This window comes from Lates calcarifer, linkage group LG21 (genome assembly GCF_001640805.2).
Source record: "Lates calcarifer isolate ASB-BC8 linkage group LG21, TLL_Latcal_v3, whole genome shotgun sequence".
Classification (NCBI taxonomy): domain Eukaryota; kingdom Metazoa; phylum Chordata; class Actinopteri; family Centropomidae; genus Lates; species Lates calcarifer.
Genome location: NC_066853.1, coordinates 15864174 through 15879590, shown reverse-complemented (window position 1 = coordinate 15879590; position 15417 = coordinate 15864174).

The window sequence follows — 15417 nt, the reverse complement described above, 5'->3', positions numbered from 1 at the left end:
AACCTCTCCCCCCTCAACCAGCGCTGCTCTCACCCCTGTCGACGCTCTGACACACACACTTAAGTCTGTCACATGTGCTGAGCACAAACAGAAGCACACACATACACATTTACATGCATCACACTCGTGTAAAATCTGCTAATCTACAGAAAACGGCAGGTTCTCTGCTCATTTTTTGAGTTAATTTGTTTCCGTAGCCGGAGTTCATAAGGTTAAAGATAAGCACCATGGGTTGATTAAGAAATAGTCTGATAGTGTGACCATGCAAATGAGGCAAAACACAGCCCCTGCTCATTTCCCAGGGCCAAGTTCCCCATCTCAGTATAAGTCTGTATCGTCACCACAAACGCATTTTCTCATGTGCTTATTTCCCCTGTAGCAATGTTGGCAAGTCTTAGCACTTTCAACAGTTTCGCTGCTCTAACTCTGATTCTGACAGATTTGCAGTGACATGCATGTACTAGCACTGTGACACACTCCTGTGTTGGTCTTTTCATGTGGGTGTATGGCTTTTTTTGTACCTCTGTACGTGCCGCCCTTGGTGCCCTACAGGCCTTTTCACTCACTTTCATTGACACTGACTATATTTTATCAAGTATTATTAGACACTTTCGATTGATGTTTGTACCCTACTACTGTCTACTGTAATGCTGTTTTTCTACCTTGTTTAACTTCTAACTCTGTAATTGCATTACTTGGAGTAAAAAATCACAAGTTTTTCTACTTGTGTGTGTGTGTGTGTGTGTGTGTGTGTGCCCTGACCTGTACATGAACCTTAACCTTGGTGCACTGGTGTTTCAAGAGTGCTGCCACACCAGGGAGAAGTGAAACCTGTGGGTGTGTGGCTTTATGTCAGCCTGCTGTGTGCGTTTTTCTAAACATGTGCCTCTATATGTGTGTCTTTTCATACCCACATTTGTACTGACGGCACTCTGCTGCACCTCTGACGCCTGCCTCTCTTTTTGTTCTCCAATTTTCTCTCATTTTCTCCCTTTGCGGTGGGCATGCTCACTTCGCTGTGGTCACGTATACGCGCACTTTTTGCAGTCACACTGGGGCTAAAAGTCATATGCACACACTTTCACATATACACAAGGGTAGGTCGGCACGTACTCAACCTGATTTGTACACGTACTGTCCTTTGCCCCTTTGCCGTAGCAGCCACCCTTGCATGGGAAGGCACTTGTGTCCAATTTCACATGCTCACAGACATATTAAGCCATCAGTGGATGTGATTGTGAAAGTAAATTTGCTTTTATGCCTAACATGCAGCATGATTTGTCTTTTAAAATGATAACACTTGTCATGTGTCTTAGTGGCCTGCAGGGAGAAAGATGAGATGCCCACTGGCCTCTGCTGGTGGGAGAGCAAAGACAGTGGGAAACAGAGAAAGTTGAGTGTAACTGTTTGGCAGTTATTTTGCACGTTACATAGATTGAAAGAGAAAAACACTCTCATTACGAAACCGCAATACCAAGGTAACCTACAATACAGCGTGAACAGTTGGTTGAAAACCTTTGAATTAATGTTTGTTGCCAGTGTTTCTCTTGGAAACCAGTTCAGATGTTACAAGATGATGCGTTTTGATAGTCATTTGCTCAAAGTGTCAACCAAAGTTCAGTTGACTTAATAACACGTACACATGCTATAGAGCAACCTGTACAAACATATTTACAGAAGGGATAAATTCACCTTTAAAAAAAGAACAAATTATATATTATTTAACTTTTTAAAGCAAATTCAACTGATCAAATATAGATGATGTGACATCAAAAAAATATTTCCAAAACAGGCTGGGAAAGTGAAGTGCTGTTTTATCCCAGTTTGTTTTCAACAGTGTTAAGTAATTAAGAAGAAATTTTGGAAGTTTTATATGGGTATTTATTCATTATGTTCTGTAATTAGCATTGGTTGATTAGAATAGGAGACATGTAATTCTCTTTACTTAAATGAATACAAAAATTGAACCTTAAAGTTGAAGTCTGCAAAGGGAAACAGAAATATCATGCAGGTACTGACAGGCTTTAGAGCCAAAGTCTATAATGCAATGCTGTCAAAAGATATTGTTGACATAAATTACTTTGTATTTTTTAGGCTAGAAAAACATGTTTGATGTCCTTTTTTGGGGAGATTATTTCATTGATATAACCACATTATATGTACTGTGGACAATGCATTTTACCACAACAATACAATATGTGACATAATAGTTTTTTTATAATTAACAATGTGAGAACATCCCAAAGGTTTCCATGCTTTAAATGGATTAAAAAAAAAATACAATCCAAAGCAGCATCATTCTCCTCAGTGTAAGGACTGGATAAATGATTTCCCACTGTGCCATATTTGGTCACTGGGATGAAGATGTAAAGATATCAGAATTGGACAGAAAGACAAATACTCAGGGGCTAGAAGTGCATGGCCAGCTTTGTGCTTCTCAGTAAAGCGCAGCTGAGAGTGATTCAGCCACTGATGGAGTTTCCAGTGAAGGTCCTCTCAGTTTACTGCTGCCCTGCCAACAACCACCAACCCCTCTCTCTCTTTCCTGGCTTTAGCCCCTACCCAGGGGCAACCAGAATTAGGCCCAAGGGGCAATGAGGGGGTTAGAGTGATCAACAGGAACTGGTGTGTGGGTGGCACTGCCAGGGGATGGTTGAAGGAAGGGAGAGGAAGAAGAGGAAGGTGGGAGGGCACTCTGGAGGCCTGGGGAGAGGGAGGATTTACCAGCAAATCGAGTGAAACATTGTGTGATTCAGGCCTCAGTCAGGGGGGTGGGTGGGCAAGAGGGCAAAAGGATGGAGAGGAGGGAGGGAGAGGCAACGCTTGAGTGGAGGAAGTGCTGGTGGACTCGTAAAGAGAGAGTAGGGGAGAGGTGGAGGGAGTGACAGAGCAAGGAGGGGTGGAGGGCTGACAGATGCCACAGTCCAGGCCCGCAGCACAGGAAGTCATTCATATTGGGAAGTGCTTGTTGCCGGCTCCCACTGTCCACTCCAGAGCAGAGTCAGAGCTTATGGTTACCCAACTTTGGATGATCCTGTGACAAAACCAGCTCCCACTCAATGCATCAGAACAGTAAAAGGCACCTGAATATGACATACTCCAGTATGACGTACGTCAGTATATACACAGCATTTCTGATTAGGTCATGCTGTGCAGTGCATCATGTGCAGGCTTTAGTGCCTCCATACACTTGAAGTAACTCATTCTTTAGTCCAGGCTTGGTTAGAGCTCAAGTACAACTGACTTTTTAATGCCAAAACCTGTAACAAGTATTGGAAAGTTTAAAAGCTTTAGATAATGTAACTGGCAATACTGATTTTTCAACTTAGACAGAGAAATTAAACACATTTTTGATGAAGCATTTTGAAGGAGCATGGCATTTTACATTTGGAAAAGTAAACTGAGCAATTCTCTCTGATACTTACCAGAAACTAAATACTAAATATCATGTCACAACATGCCTCCTGTGTCCAATATAATTTACAGTTGACCATGTGGTCCACTAATTTGTGTGTTTGCTATTTTGTATTGTCATCAAAACAGGCAAAAGGATTCATTTAGACAGCCATTAGAAGGTATCACCTGAGTTAGATTTTAAACAGTTTAAAATCTGTCACACTACATGAAGAGAATAGTCATGTATACAGTAAGTGAACATTAGACAAACTCCATACCTGCATGTGGATGAGAGAGCTGTTGCTGCTGTTAGCACTGCAACATCAATATGTTAAATGTAAAAGCCATGTGGGTGTGACAAGTGGACTCATCAGTTTACCAGCAGTCAGTTATTGAGGCCTGTGTGTGTGTGTGTGTGTTCGAGTGTGAGTGATGAGAATGGACGGGGATGAACAGGGATTTTGGAGGGGGGGGGGGGGCAGATTGCACTTTGGCAAGGAAATGCTGTTGTGTGCCAGAGAGGGGTCTGCTCATCTCATTGCCCACTCGCACACATACACACACATACAGTGCACACACATGCTAACCCCCTCTCTTAAGCCCATTTCCTTTGCACAGGGCATGGGAACTCCCCTGATCTCTCTCCTCCCACTCTCCTCTCTTCCTCCACATCATCCCTGTCCTCTTGCTCACCCTCTCTCCTCTTGTCCTCTCTCTCTCTCTCTCTCTCTCTCCCTCCCTCCCTCCCCTCTTCTGTACCCCTCTCCATCACACCCTCACCCTGTCACTTTCTCCGGGTGCCCCCTTCTCCTTCTTCTTCCCGTCATGGCCCTCCTGTCCTCCTCTTGCGCTTGAGTGTCTTCTCCTTGCTCATTTTTATTTCCTGCCTCCATCTGTGCCCAATTTATCCTGAGCACGGTCTGTGTTTTTTCCCGATAATTTGTTTTTGATTCCCCAGAATTAGAAAAGCATTGTGTGCACTCTCACTAAGGCGAGCACACATACAAACGCATGCACACACACACACATGCACTCGCACACACGTATGCACACATTTTTATTGTATTATTCTATAAAAGTTCCTATAAATCACTGGTTATTAATCGGCCCCAGACGGCCGTCCCCCTTTTGCTCCCCCTCTCCCTCTCCGCACAAACACAGACCAGATGCATAGGAAATGGGATGGCAAAAAGGGCACCCAAGAGACAGGCTGCGCTTTTTTTTCCCTTTTTTTCTCCCCCCCCCCCTCCTCCTCCGCCCTCTTTACTCCCCCCTCGCCTGTTTTCTGAGAACGTTCATTTATGTAGCAATGCCCAGACCCCAGACTCACAGAGGAAATAAAGTTTAAATTAAAGTTTAGAAGAAATAAATTAAATAATAAATACAAATTGTGATCTGCTGCCAAACAGCCCGGTGTGTGGGATAGAGGTTAAACGTCCATCCTCTGTAGTTGAAGGCAAATGGATTCAATTCCAGCTGTTTGAATCAAACCCAGTTCATCTCAAATGTGTTCACATGTGCAGTCGACCACACATTCACCCTCTCTCTGTATTCCATTCAGCTCTTGTAAGGTTACCCTTTTTATTGTAGTGGGTAGGCCATTTCCTGCATTTGACTTGAATCGTGTCTTGCACCTGTGCAGCTGGACCTATCTGTGTGTCCATTTCTTAACCGGCTGAGACATCTGCATGCCCCCAAACTGACACTCGTCTGTGAGACAGTGCCTGCCAGACACCCGGTTTCCTCCCTATTAGCTCAGGCACTTTCATATTAGCAGCTTTCCCTCATCAAACTACGGTAACGCATACGCTCACACACCTGCATTCAGCTGGCTCGCTCAGACGAGAGCGAAAAGGGCAAGTAACCACCAGAGAGAGGGATTTGGCTTGAGCGAGAGTGAATTATAGAGAGACTTTGGAGACAGAGGAACAGAGACAGGGAGGATGTGGATGTAATGTAAGCGAGAGGACGTATCTGTCCCACCCTGTCCTGCAGTGCCTGGGAGCCTGGATGATGTGAGGAGACTGAAGTGAACTGTTCACAGAGAGCAGGCAGAAAATGTGAGAAATGTGCGCGTTGGCTGCAGGGACGAGGGGGAGAACGCTGGTTTTTCAGGCACGCAGGGACAGCCTGCAGAGTTCTGCCAAGAGAAACATGGTGCTGTGTTCCTTGCAAGAGCTATGGGGGTGAGAGAGGAGGGAAGGGGCAAAAGAGAGAGAGAGGGAAGAAGGTGTGTGTGTGTGTGTGTGTGTGTGTGTGGAGGTGGAGGGGGGAGAAGAGGGCGAGGGGTTCCCTAGGGCACATCCCTGGGCCGTCGCCAAAAGATGTATAAGACATAACAAGGCATGACACGACCTGATGTGTTGATCACGAGAGAAAATCTTTGTTGCTGTTAAACTCACTACATTACAGCAATTGGGATTACACATAAAATATGTTCTATAGCTTCACAGTATGTTATGGATGATGATCATATATTACATCTGGTTCTACATGTGTAGGTTCATGCTAAGTTTTCACTAAAGATAACATCTTAGGATCTCCAATGAGCTGTACAACTCTGTCAAGTTTATAACGTTTCATCTGCAAGAGACAGGGGCGATAAGGGTAAGGGAGTGAGCCACAGCCAAGGCCCAGGCCCAGATGTCCACTTTCAGCTGTCCTGGCTGACCACTGCCTCGCCTGCCAACATTCGGCTGAATATCCCCACATCGCTGCAAATATGTAAATATGTTGACTTGGAAGGATGTCCTCTTCTCTTCCGACCTTGTAGCACTTCTGGAGAGAAGCAAGACAGCGGAGAGGAGAGAAAACAGCTCCAGCGCTCCATATAAGGGCCTGCTTTGGGCTCAAACACCAGCTTCTCATCACTTTCTACTCCACTGGGCCATTACACAACTCGGGGAACACATACAGGAACCCTAACCTTCAGCACTTAGCATACACACTCGCACACACACAGGCTACGTGGTGAGATGTGGAGTTCGGGGTGCAAGATTTAAACGGACACCTTGGGTAGCATACAATCTGTTCCACACTAAAGTGAAATGATGCTTTTGTTGCGGGCGGCGTTCATTCTGCTTTGCTTATTATAAACACATTCAAACAAGGCGCAGAGGTGGAAAGTAACTGAGCGAGTTCACTCAAGTGCTGCATTTAAGTACAGTTTTAAGGGATTTGTAGTTTACTTGGATTCTACTCCACTGCAGTTCAGGATAAAATATTCTGCTTTTAAACACTAAATTTATTTGACAGCATAGTTAGTTTGCAGGTAAAGATTTAACATATGGAATACACAATATGTTCATGAAATATGATGAATTGGTTTACATAACTGAATTTGCATTAGTTGGATTAAGTACCATCTGGACAAGTTTCCACATCAAAATGCTCCTCTCTCTCAAGAGGTTCTTTTTTTTTTAAATAATTACTACTTTTACATTTCATCATTAAGTACATTTTTGTTGCTGTTTTATTTTGCATATTTTTGAGTTAGAGTACATCAATGAGGCATTTTAATTTTACTGCACATCTCAGAGAGAAATATGTTATAGGAGAGTTACTCCTTTCCATTTGCCTGACAGCTGTAGTTACTTTGCACATACATATTTTACATATGAAACAAATGATAAGCTAATAAATATGATTAATTGCTACCAGTGATTATCATATTATATTATATTATACAAAGTGCAGTAGCTAGACTCATCACTGTCTGGCTCAACTCATAGTAAAACTAACATTAAAATATCATCCTTTATATAGAGTATTATACTTTGTGGTTTTACAACTTTTACTAAAACCCACTCTGTGTAGGATTTGAAAATTTCTGATTTTGGTGCCCCCCTGTGGTTGTATGAAAAAAGATTGACCGTTAATCAGCAGTGCTCACTTCACACACACCCCTCTCCCCACTGGGGAGACACTGACAGGAGAAGACTGAGATGAATGGGCTGAAAGCAACACAGACTGCAGTGGTTTCTATATCTAATATAGTATTGATACTTTTGCTCTAAGTACATTTGAATACTTCCTGACAAAGAACACAACTGAACATACACACACACACACACACACACCACACACCCTCCTTATACCATGTGACAGACTTATCTTAGACCAGTCATCACCTCCATTTCCCAGGCTAGGCAGTGTAGTATGTAGTAAGGCTGTTGCTCATCTCTGTAGCAGCACCTCCCCGCCTACAAGCCTCCTTGTCCCTGCTGAACTCTGTGTGCCCTTTCAGGCCTGGATGATTAAAAAGGGGGAAGAGAAGACAGAGAAAGACAGAAACCTCACTCATTCTCATTTTCCAGAACTCTACCTCTTTACTTGGTATGTGTGGTTGGTTGACTGTGTGTGTGAGTGAGGTGTGTGTGTATGTGTGTGTGTGTGTGTGTGTGTGTGGTGGGTATATTCATCCAGGCCTCTTTGGCTTGTGGGTATTGGCTTGTGGTTTGGGTCTTGGTGGAGAGCGAGGGTGAGGGTGGTGGAACACCATGGCTGCCACACTGCCACAGACATACTGGCACCACTGAGCCAGTACAAGTTCCTCTTTCCAAAATACGGAACCACCACTCTCTCTCTCTCTCTGTGTGTGTGGTGTGTGTGTGGGAGGGAGTTTGGAGTTTATATGTGTGTGTGTTCACCATCATGAGATTTAGTGATTGCCTGTGTGGTTTTCAGTATCTCTCTCTTAAACTGATCAGCTTTTTCACAGATATAATTACATGTGTTTTCCATGTAGAATCTCAGATGTGCAGAAAAAAACTCCTCTGTCTTGTACAGAGTGTGTTTTCCTTGTTAGGGGTTTCACACTTAAATCGTTTCATTCAGAATTACAAACACAGGCGTGTATCAGTTCCAAAGGGGAAATATCTGGGGTTGATGACAGTGAGCGCATTAATTTTAAAGTAAACAATTGTAGGTGAAGAGGTTACCTAGAATGAAGAGGTACATTTCAAGAAGTTGCCCTGAAGTCATGTTATTTTACAGATGGTAGCACTCTTGGCAGGCTACTCCTCCTGCCAACCCTTCTCTTTCTCTTTTTTCCTCTTCCTCTCTCTGTTTTTCTGAGTGTGTGTGTGTGTCTCCATTCTCCATCCCTCCCTGGGGCTGGCAGCGGTGTCTGGGCACTCGTTTCACTGCTGGCCCTGAACCCAGCAGGATGTGGAGATCAGTGCTTAAGAGTGTGTGTGTGTGTATATGTGTGTGTGTGTGTGTGTGTGTGCGCATGTATGAGCGCGGGCATGTGCTTCTGTTCTTTTTTTTTTTTCCTCCTTTTTCTGATTTTGCGTCTTGGCTGACTTTTTTACCTCTCGAAGAATTTGGAAAGGCTGTGAGATTTTTTTCTCCTGCATGACTTTCAGCAGTGCTCCCTCTCTCTCTCTCTCTCACTCTCTGTTCCTCTGCTGCTCTCTCACTCCCTCTCACCCCGTGTCTGCTGTGGCTCCTCACTAATAGATTTCATATGTTGCTTCAGTTGACATCAGTCTTAAACTATTTTACATGTGATCTGCGATATTTCCTCAGGAAATCTGTCAGATATTTATTAAAGGCTAATAAAATAAACCTCTCTTGTTGTCCTTTTACCTTTCTATCTCTTGGTCCTTTCTTTCTTTTCCTTCGTCTTCTCTTCACTGTATTGTGTCCTGCACACTGTTGTCCTGCTCTCAGAAGCTGGCTTGACTCTATTATTATTACTCATGCTTTTTAAATAGGCTCTTTTTTTTTTCAGGACACAATTTCCTTCCATTCATAAGAAATGCGGTGGGTCAGACAGAACACAGGTTGGGTCTGTGTGGTCTGCTGGGGGTCTTCCCCTTCCTCTGTCTCCGTGTCCCATTGACTTTTTATTGTGCTCTTTCTTCTCTTCTATCCCCTAACATCCAGTTTCCCTTTTAATTTCCCACTGATTAGAATCAAGGTTTGGAAAATCATCTTATACCACTCTGATGACAGTATCACACATATTCTATATTGACTTGTTCTTGTTCATTGAAGTTATATAATGTTTGTTCAGCCCTCAGATTTGTGCATCATTTTTTTATGTTTTCCCAAAATTCAGCCTGTAATATTTGGTATCCTTGGAAACTTCGGGACCTCCACTCTGCACTAGTTCATAACTGGCAGGTCTTTGGGATTTAAGAGGCCATACTATACCTTCACTTTCTTGTTTCTCTCTCTCTCTCTCTCTCTCTCTGTACCCTTCCTGTCCTCCCATTTTTCTCCTCCATCCAGCTGCACAACTCATGTCTTTTCGTCCACATGCTTGTCAGGGACTGATAGAGCCAAGACGCCGTCATTTCTCCCCATCTCTACCGCTCTAATGTTTTCCTCCACCTCTTCCTCCGCCCATGCGATCTGTTCCCATACGTTGCCTTACAGCACCAGGGCTAGACAATTCCAGCGTGCCTGGAACTGTCTCTGCACGCAACGGGAGGAACACACACTACCTTATAAAGACAGGTATTCACACTTAGCATAAAGCGCCGCTGCACAGTGTAAAAGTTGACAGACACTGCTGAAACGATACAGTAAAAGTCACGGTTTTGAACAGAAGCCATGCCGTGAATATCCGCGCATCTCTGGTCAAGTCGCAGCGATGGCTAATGTAACCAACACCACCGTTCTGTTCATGTTCATCCCAGCAGCTGCACAGTCAGAGTATGTGATGATGAGTCTGCTGTGAAGACACACCCACAGTTACAGGCTTTTACACTATTCATACATTGTTTAGGCTTCTTTATTTCTTCCCGTGAGCAAAACAGTTGAACCATGTTTTGAAGTCGGTTGTCTGAGTCCAAGATTCTATGTGTGAAGATTTGATATGAAGAGATAACCGAGGTTTGGCGATAAGTAAGACACTTTCATTATAGAATTATTGCTTTGAGAATAGAGTTGAAAGTCTGTATGTAATATATCAGCATTGCCGTTTGTTTTCTCTCTCTGTCATTGCCCGGAACAGCAGTGATGGAAAACAAACACATCAGCACTTGGCATTCTGAACCCTTAAATTGCCCTCCCTCCATCCCTCCCTCTTCTCTTTTTCTCTTTCATCCTTCTCCCAACAGTACACTCATTCGCTTCTTTCTGGGGTCCCCTGGCTGTAGTACCCATAACTCACCCTGAGACACCAACACCCACACCATGCTCTCACTAACCTTTATAGAGCAGCCAAGACACAGCCAGAGAGAGGGAGAGACAGGGCAAATACTTTCTCTGCCTCCCTCTCTCCCCCTCTCTCTCTCTGGGCCACAGGCTGGAAAACAAGCGGAGGAAGATGGACTGGAGGAGTGGGACCAGGTCCACCCCGGGCACTGGAGACGGAAACAGAAGAACAGCTTGATTGATGATTTTAGGCGACAAAAAAAAGGGGGGAAAGAGCAATGCCAGGGAAGTGAGGGTTAAGGTTGCAAAGATGGTGTGATAGAGGCAGAGAGAGAGAGGGAGAGGGAGAGGCCGAGCAGATGTAGCGAAATAGCTATGGCAGAGGGTGCCTGTCTGTCTCTGCTATCGCCTATGTGTCTGTCTATGGCGGATTTATGTGTTTGTTTGTGTCTTCGTCCTCAACTCTGTCACTTCCGTAATGCATTCCATATTTCGTGCCGTCACCAGCAAGAGTTCACTGGCTCGCTATAGCGTTTCAAAGTGTCTTCTCCCTTGCTTCTCTCCATGGCCTTGTCAATGCGCGCAGCCGACTGTAACCCCTCATTCTATTGACTTCTATAGAGGCAACATTTTCTTTAAAACACATAGCAATTACAGAAGTATGTGATGCTTTAACTACACACTCTGTCACACTGAGATCTTTTGGTTTGGGGTTATGGCTGTAGTTGAGGCCGTCGCTGGAATCTGGATTAGATATGTGGTAGTGTGTTTGGTCATATTCAGGTATACTTTGCGCTGTACAATTATGTGGTTTTATTTGTTTTGGTGTAAACAGCCTTGTATAATGAAGATAACACTGTTGGACCAGCTTTTGAATAGATGCCAGTAGCTGGATCATAGAGGCGAAACACACGACACTAAAATCCACTAAACACAGGATTGACTTTTGACTTGTCAGCTCAGCCTGCACTCTACCAAGCAACACGGACAACAACTCCTTGGAGGCCCCTGGTGGTCTGGGCCATTTGAGGTTTTGATTAATTCCTAATTTGTCAGAGAATTTGCTTCACATAAGTACAATATCAACCAACCACCATGCATTGTGGTGTTACGTCGTTTTGTCTTTTGGAGGGGCCTGAAGTCAAAATCAAATTTTTAAGTTTGTTAGTTTAATTCACATTGTGCTCACGTGGTCTATATACCTAAATATAGTTGCATTTAACAAAGTTGTTTATAAATGAACCCACACAGGAAACCTGGGGCGAGGTAGCATTACAGACTGAACACTGCACAACAGAAATGAACTGGCAAAAACTAACAATGAAAAAGCAATGCAGTAGTGGGTCAAACAGTTTAGTCTAGAGTGGAGTTAATGTGTATGGAAAAGAAGATCATCATTTTAGTTTGTAAGATCCCTCTTTTGTATGTCTCTTTTCTATTGGATTACAGGTAAAAACATCACATAAATTGTAGAAGAATGTTGTAAATTTCCTTATTTGCATGTTTGATGGAGGAAATGCTGCACGATTTGTTCACTTCCAGTGTTCTTCACAGCTCCTGCAGCAGTTGTAGTTGGTTTTTGAGGGTGTGTGCTTCAAGAAGGCAGTAGGGCTCCTGTATAAACACAATGCACAGAGGGTAAAGCGTGTGGGGATCCATAGGGGCCCAATAGCAAACTTTTGCCCAGAGGCCTCCGTAAGAGGTTAATCCAGCTGTGGTTCCACATCAGCAAACAAAAATTTCAGCCCATCAGCAAATTTTGCCTGTGAGAATCAAGCAGGCCTCTAACCTTGTGGCTTCAGACATAGAGATTGCAAGCGCACAAGGAAACTGATCAGTGAGAAACCTGTGTGGGTCTTTGTAAGTTCACTCACAGGAGGTACCAGTAATCGCTCTAAAACAGGGAGGCTGGCTGTGGTTAGAGGCCACTCACTGTAGGTTCCTCCTAGAGTGACAGATCAGGGTGTACGGGCATGGTTTTATCAGAATTACTGAGAACTGCATAACAAAGGGAGTGTTTGGAGAATGGGTATGTGCTGTATTGTTGTAAATGAGTGTGACTGAGAGGTTAGATACCATATGGCAATGATGTCATCTGGCCTGGCCCTTTCTCTGGAAGCCCCACCCGAGCCCCAGCAAGAGACACAGGGTGCTGAGACTGAAGAGAAAACAATTTTTAATCGATTATGATAACCACCATCTAAATCAAGTCCCCTCCGCTCTCCCTTCCTCCCCTGCTGCACTCCTCCTCCTCTCCCTCACCTCTCCCACTCTCATTTATTCCACCCCACCCCAGGGTATTCTGCTTTCTTGGCAGAACACCGGAGCAAGCCACCTGCAAAACCTCCCCCCCTTCACCACCACCACCCCCCTTAATCACACATATTCACACACACACACACACGCACAAATGCACAACACACATACACACGAAAATGCAACTCGTTCAATCAGTCAGACACACAAGACAAAATGCACAGACATTGCAACATGCATTACGTGCGTGTGTGTGTAAGTGTGTACACAGTGTGCGCTGTTTCCTCTTGAGAGGCTCTTAACTCTCTTCCAAGATGTGGAGTTGTACACGTGTATAGTTTTTATCAGCACATCAGAGCCAAGCTACATGCTACTTTTTTTCCCTTTCCCCTTTTAAATAACTCCCTCCATTCAAACAGATAAGCCGTATGACACGCACTGAGACACACACAAACAGTGTGCAGTGGCTACCTCAGGCTATGACATGAGAAACACATCTGAATCTGCCTTCCAGCACATCCGAAAATCAACCTGTGAGACAAAGTGGGATTTTCCATCATAAATTACCTCTTTTCTCTCAGTGGCCATCCTCTGTTTTGCTCTTTCCCTCATCTTATCCCTATCCCATTAACCGTGTTTATCTTTTTCACTCCTTTTCACATTCATTGTCTGCTTTCTCTACTTCTTGTCCTTCTCATAGGCACTGATAGATGTCTGGATATTTAAAATCAGCCCTAAGCTGTCGAGCAAGGTCAGTTTTACCATTTACAGCCTGCTGGGAGAGTAACCCGATCGTACTAATATCTGTGCCTGCAGGTGTCTGAGGCAGAAGATCTACAATGTAAGAAGATGGCTGTTGATTTGATTCTCAACATCCAATCCAAGTTTCACATTGCAAGCATCAAGAGGATGGAGATATAATCCAGAGTTTTGTCTCTGGATTCAATAATAATCCAAACTGTGATAAGCACCATGCCACAGCTGCATTAGTCCTCCTCTACTGTCCCTGTGATGAATGTGCCAAATCCCATATGGCCCAAGTTACGAGAAAAATGAATATTACACTTTCCATGGTTTGAAATGTTTAAATTCCACACTGTCATCTCTTAGAGGACCTGTATCTCTGCCTGATGTACCAGAGGCGCTGAGCTGACAGGAACGGCTGAGACAGCCTCGTAAATGGGTCACGTTGATTTGCCGTGGGTCATGAGAATAAACTGACTCAATTTAGCAAAAGGCAAGGCAGAATGTCAGAGCACAGCGGGCTTTCGCCGAGCCGCCAGGCTCTGTGTAGTGTGCATAGCACAGTGTCGCAGGGCGCAGGGCTGACACGCCTGTGTTTGACTGATTATAAACCAGCGGTCACTGGGTAGTCTCACTGCTCTCTTTACTGCTTGGGACAGACACATGGGTCGGTGCATGGGCTCGTTCAGCAGCATTATAGCTCATCCTGGAAGACTGCCCCGTCTGAATGGGCGCCCAGGTTAGAGGAGCTGTTTACAAAAGACAGACGCGCACCTTTATTGTGTTTACTCTTGGTTCATCTGAAGTGTGTGTCCATGCACACATAGGTACAGATGAAAACTCATCAAGTGAACAGTTTACTGTTAATCTTGGATGGGTGCCTTTCTGTCAGAGCAGGTGGCGCTGGACTCTGTGCATGTGTGTGTTAATGTACAGTAGCATTATTTTTTAGCCTGCCTCAAGAGGCAAGATTTTTTTCTCAATATGTCCCACATTTGACTTGTTCTGTCTTAGTTTCAGAAAAATGATGCCAGTTATATAATAGACTAAAAACAAAAACACAGTTTACAGGCTGAAAGTGATATTTCTTTCATTATTAGTCAGTTGTAAAATTGCACTAATAAATTTTTCTGTTAGCAACAGATGAAATGACTATGTGTGATGTCAAAGAGGTTTATTGCTCCGATTGACAAAACTACAGAAAATTAACACCTCACTCTGCGGTTTCTCTTCAGCTCTGATAAACTTCTCTGGATACTATAACTGCATTTTACTCTTCATTCTAGAGTAAATCTTATCTTACATTCATCAGGTGGCCAGAAATAGGCTACAAATTAATGTTTCATGTTTACCTTATAGGTAAATGGACAGCTATTTGCTAACATGTTGGCTAATTCAAAATTTTAAGGTGTATGTATGTATGTGTATGTCAGTGCTGTGTTTACAGCTTGTCCTGCTGCCCTCATATGGCCAAAACAAATGACATCATGCCAGTTTAACTGTTAAATCTATTAAATCTATCCATCCATCCATTATTTAAACCACCTATCCTTAAGGGTCGAGGTGGGACTTGAGCCTATTCCAGCTGACTCTGGGCAAGAGGCGGGGCGCACCCCAGACTGATCACTAGACTATCACAGTTACACTCACATTCACAGCTACAGACAATTTAGAGCCAGTTAATCTAACTTGCATGTCTTTGGACTGTGGGAGGAAGCCGGAGAGAACCTACACAGGCACAAGGAGAACATACAAACTCCACGCAGAAAGGCCCGGCCGAACCGGGGTTCAAACCCAGAACCTTGTTACTCTGCCACCCCTGTAGTAAATCTGTTAAATATGTTTTAATAATATAGTTTTAAAAATAAAATGCCAATCACAATTTCCTTAAGATTTCTTGTTTTGTCCAAG